Raw genomic sequence first — 5,816 nt, 5'->3', positions numbered from 1 at the left:
TTTTCTTGTGCAACTAAGTAACTGTATAAATTTGTATACATATATTGGATCTAACATGTATTTCAACATATTTAACATGTGTTGGACTACCTGTCAGGGGAGTGGGTGGGGAAAAGGAGGGGAAAATTTGCAACAAAAGATTATTCGAGGGTCAATGTTGGAAAAATTATCCATGCATATGTTTTGTAAATAAAAATCTTTAATAAAAAAAAATAAAGTTTTATGCTATTATGTACTGGAGAAAGTTGATGCCTTAAAAATAGGAAGAATGGAGGAGGAAAAGGGCAATCTCATGAGCCCCAGAAACAGTTTTCTCTGGGGTAAGAGAGGAAACATTTTAGGCTGGCTTGAAGAGAAGGTACTTGTTTTCCAGTTTCCTATTAAGGAGCTGCCAAGGCTTCTGGGGAATGATTACCATAAAAAGAATAGCTTATAGTAATTTGAATTTTATTATTTGCATTTTATGCATGTGGAAACTGATGGGGGAGATGAAGTAACTTGCCTAAAGTCACACAGCCAGGAAGTGAATGAATGTGGTTGTGGCAGAATGGGGGATGGGGAAGACATCTCAGTACCCACTTCTAAACAATGGGGGAACTTGTGCAGAAATCAGCACCTAAGAGCTCTTGGGATTCTCAGTGTCAAATGTAAGCTTGCCAAAAAGACTATTTTATGGAGAAGTCACACAAGACAAAGGCTCACAAGGTGGTCAGAAAAAGTGCTACAAGGACACTCTCAAGGTCTCTCTTAAGAACTTTAGATTTGATTGTATAACATGGGAGACACTGCCACAGAACCGCTTAGCATGGTGTGCCCTTGATATGGTCCTAATTGTTGGACAGAGAAAAACTAAAGAATTGATCCCTGAGGCAAGCAGGGAGAAGGCACTGAAAGAGAGCAGTTTAACTTCATGGTCTCACTCTCTGGGGAGGTCCCCCTGAGACCTACCCTCAGGAGGGATCTCAAACAGTCTCATCTTGCCAGACATCTTGCCATGTCCTGTTGATGAGGTTAGTGGTAATGAAGAGGTGCAAGAATTGGGGTGGGGAATCCCCTCTGGTCGGTACAGGTCCAGTGTGAAAGAATTCGCAAACCCAAAAATCTGTGGCAAAAGGGAATTTTATTGTTCACTAAGAAGGAAGCCTTCTTGGCAGGCAAAATTCCAGATTAGGAATTTGGCAAGAGATGGATTGACAAATCATGATTATATAGGATACATCTTGGCCTTGGGCTGGGAGATGTCTGGGCCATCAGGCAGAGATCTCCAATTGAATAAAATTGTTTAATTGGGAGTTTGAAGGCTTTTCCCCAAAATCTGGGAACTCCCTGAAAGGGATCTGGGCCACCCCCAAAAGATCTCAGTTTCAATGGAGGGTGATTTGAACAAGATCTTCGATTGAATGAAGCCACTTAATTCGGGAAGGGCTTGTCTGGGAAAGGTATGCTTTTCCCAAGGTTTGGGAATCTTCCCAAAGGGAACACAGTTTACATCCACTTCCCCAAAGATTACATCATTTTCCCGAGAAAGATCTCAGTTTACATCACTGTCAAAGATCCTCCTCATGTCCCTGAGATGAAATTTTCCTTATAAAATATACTTTTGGGCCATCCCATGGCAGCTGCCCTCCTTTGGGTCAGTCCACTATGGATGGCACTCTGTCTCATGGTGTCTTTCTCCTTAACTCTCCCCCATGCCATGTGGTAACTTCCCTAACTCCACTGTGCTTCTCAACCCCACTTCTCCTTACAGCTAACTAACTCTTTTAGGATGCTAAGATCCTTTCAGGATATATCAGCTAAGGATATGGCCCAACCTCATGGGGTGCTCTCTTTCTACTGGGTAATTGTGAGTTCCACTAAGGAATTTGTCTTTCATATGCTCTCCCACTCCATTTCATATTTACCCTTCCTGGTGTCTAATGTATCCTTCCATTTTGTCTGTAACCTATTCCCCTAAATAAATCTACCTTGTGCCAAAGAGAATGGCCACTGTGAATTCATGTGACTGAATCCCAATTTTGGGTGCTTCCCATCATCTGGTGTCTACATCCCTCACATCATTTTGGTTCTGAAATCCCACATCATTCTCATCACAGAAGATGCTGTGCTCTCTGGCAAAGCAGAATTGGACTAGCTCTGAAGAAACATGAGATGCACAAATTTCAAGTCCACTCCTAATGTTCATAGGGACCATTTGTGTCCAACTTGGGGCAGAACATTCCCAGCTCCTGTTGGAATGATCAGCCATAGTCAGACACACTAACCTGATTCTAACATAGTGATGTCATTTTGGTCCTCTTTGAGAAAGAAGGACAACAAACTTTGGAGAGGAGTAGCTAAAATATTTTTAATAAAGTGCTGGAGAAACTCAGGTGTCATTTAATTTCCCCAGACCTCAGTTTCCTTATCTGTAACATAAGGAGCTTTGACTAAATGACCTCTAAGATGGGATCAGATTGATGAGGTCAGTGACAGTCAGAGAGTTGTTAAAATCCCCTTATGGTCAGCACAGAGATTCTTTATGAAAGAATTCATAAAACCCGAAATATTAATTGGCAAAATGAAAGTTTATTGTTGGACAGGGAACCAGTTCTGCTAAGAGACTGACTTCTTTAGTGGCAAAGTCCTATTAGGAAAATGGACGCTAACACTGAGAAGAGAATGCCTTCTCAGTGAGCAGGGTCCCAGCAAGTTGCTTTAGATCTTCTGCAAGGAGTAAGTTTAAGGGAAACCTGTTATATGGGTAGCTCTTGGTGGGGGGCTGGGACAGCCTGAACTGATCAGACCAGGATTTCTCAATTGAATGAGAATTTAGAATTTCAAAAAGATCAATGAGAGTTGATTTGCCTTTGAATAGTGTTGCTTCTCTCATCCTGGGAGGATAGGCCTTCTCTCTGGATTCCTTGGAGCATGGGAGATCCTGATCTCTCAGATCATAAAGGAGACACAATTTCAGAGTGATAATTTTAAAGGGAACAGTTTCCCTCCCCCTTCAAGATGACCTTGAAGTGATATGTTGTTATGTACAGGAGAAATTAAGAGCTTCATAGTAGGCAAAATGGAGAAGGAAGAAGGCAAGTCTCACAAGTCCCAGAAACAGTTTTCTTTAGGGTATGTGAAAAAACATTTTAGCTTGGCTTGAAGAGAAGGGGCTGGTTTCTCAGACTCTTTTTTAGGAGCTAGCTAGGGTTGTGAAGAATGATTAGAATAATAAAAATAGCTAATTATTATTAATGTATAATAAAATTAATAATAATTTTATGTATATGGAAACTAGTTGGAAAGGTGAAATAATCTACCCAAGGTCACACAGTCAGGAGGCAAATGTTATTGTCCTTCATTCATCAAGAGGACCATGAGCTCAGGAAAGTGATCCCATGTTGTGCAAGTGAATTGCATTTGAGCAAGGGAAGGCTGTGCAAGGTCACTTGCCTCACTTTCCCCTCCAGAGCCATCTGGGTCCAGTGAAAAGATATAGATCAGAATGAGTGAAGATGGCCCTAGATGCATTTGGGAGAACTTGACCTTTTTAAGCTAAGGTCTTTAACAGTTTGACTGAGGCACATGCATGCAGTGATTAAGACTAGTAATAATTGAGGCAAAGAATCTCTTCTTTCACCTAGACCTCCTTCCAAAAAAAAAAAAAAAAAAAAAAAATCTAAATTAATTAATTAATCTGGGAGCTAGATGGTATAGTGAATAGAGCACCAGCCTTGGAGTCAGGAAGACTTGAGTTCAAATTTAGCTTCAGACAATTAACAATGCTTAGCTGTGTGAGTCTGAGCAGGTCACTTAACTTCAATAAAAAAAAAAAAAAAAAAAAAAGAAGAAGAAGTTGCTACCCTGGAGATAGACGAATGTGGTTGTGGCCCAATGGGGGATGGGAAGACTGATGCCCCAGTACCCACTTCTGAACAATGGAGGAACTTGTGCCTCTCACAGAAGAGCGGAAACCAGCACCCAAGAACTCTTGGGGTTCTCTATAGTCAAGCCCCTGATTCTTACCTTAAACTAAAGTGTCCTACTCTAGGGACCTCCATGCCATGCATAAGGGAGCTACTTTTTAAAAAAAATATTGATATAGCAAAACCTTGTGTTCCAATTTTTTTTTCTCTCTCCCTTCCCCCCCACCCCATTCTCTAGACAACAAATAATCCAATACATGTTAAATATGTGTAATTCTTCATATTCATCATGCTGCCCAAGAAAAATCAGATCAAAACAGAAAAAAAATGAGAAAAAATTCAAGCAAACAATAAAAAGGTAAAAATGCTATATTGTGATCTATACTCATTTCCCACAGTCCTCTCTCTGAGTGCAGATGGCTCTCTCTATCACAAGACCATTGGAACTGGCCTGAATCATTCCATTCTTGAAAAGAGCCACGCCCATCAGAATTGATTATCACATAATCTTGCTGTTACCATGTACAATGGTTCTACTCACTTCACTCAGCACCAGTCCATGGAAGTTTCTCCAGGCCTCTCTGACATCATCCTATTGATCATTTCTTACAGAACTATAGTATTCCATAACATTCATAAACCATAACTTATTCATCCATTCTCCAACTGAAGGATACCCACTCAGCTTGAGTTTCTTATCACTACAGAAAGGGCTGACAGTAACATTTTTGCACATGTTAGTATGCAGCCTTTTCTCTCCTTAAAGATCTCTTAGGGATATAGGCCCAGTAGAGATACTGCTGGATCAAGCGGTATAAACAGTTTGATAGCTCTTTGGGCATAGTTCTAAACTGGGGAGCTACTTTTAAACTGGCCTTTCCAGACAAGCCTATTTACACCAATCATATATTCATCATTTTCCCAGATGGTGTTTCCAGACACCACCTCATTTTCAGAGAATCAGGGGAATAGTCAGGGGTTAACAGTCATAGGAGAAGATCAACAATCCTTGTTAGTTGATAAGAAGTTAGTTCTCCAAGCCCTGAGAACCATAGATTCCCCCAGGGGACTTGGGAACAACTATCAAAGTGAAAATTACCTGTAGAGTTAAGTACATAAAGGGTTTCCCAGTATTGTCCATATCTCTACAGGGCACTAATTCTGGAGGCTCCCATCTGGCTGAAAATCTCTTGTTGTGAGGAGAGTGAACTCTATATGATCTGAGCGAGCCCTGTAAAATTTATGTAAAATCACAAAAAATGTCTCCTTGGATCTACAAACCCAAATGGTCTTGCATCATCTCAGAGCAAGATAAGCTTTCTTGAGGGAAGTCACAACCCCTGGCAAGATTTCATATTTACTTGAGACTTCTTTTAGACTCATACATAAAATGGGTCTTCAAAAAAATGACTTTTTGCCGATCACTTCTTCCTTGAGAATGATATGCCTACCAAGAGAATCCCTCTTGGTGTTTCTTTAATAATAAAGCTTTTTACCATAGCCTCTGGGTTTAGCGACTTCTTGGGTTTTCACTTTGGAGAGAAGGAACCTCACCCATTCCTGCCTAACCTCTTCATCGGTACCTTCATCCCTCATCAGTTGCAGTAGTGTTGGGAGGTAGAGGTGGAGAGGGAAGAGCCATCACTGCCAGTGAAATCAGAAAGTGTAGGGAACATTCATCTCCTTCCCTTCCTAGAGATAGTAAGTGCTGATTCCCATCAGCAGGGGAATGTGGAACAGGAAGTATTCAAAGGTATATGGGTCAGCACAGTTCATTGGCTCTGGAGTAAGAAGAACCTGAATTCAAACTTGACCTCAGATACTTAAAAGCTGTGTGACCCTGGGCAATGCCCTTAACTCCAATTTCCAAAAATAAAACAAAACAAACTAGAGTTATGGATCTAGTGGAAC

The sequence above is a fragment of the Sminthopsis crassicaudata genome, chromosome 2 (assembly GCF_048593235.1).
Source record: "Sminthopsis crassicaudata isolate SCR6 chromosome 2, ASM4859323v1, whole genome shotgun sequence".
Taxonomy (NCBI): domain Eukaryota; kingdom Metazoa; phylum Chordata; class Mammalia; order Dasyuromorphia; family Dasyuridae; genus Sminthopsis; species Sminthopsis crassicaudata.
Note: the sequence above shows the minus strand (reverse complement) of the source record.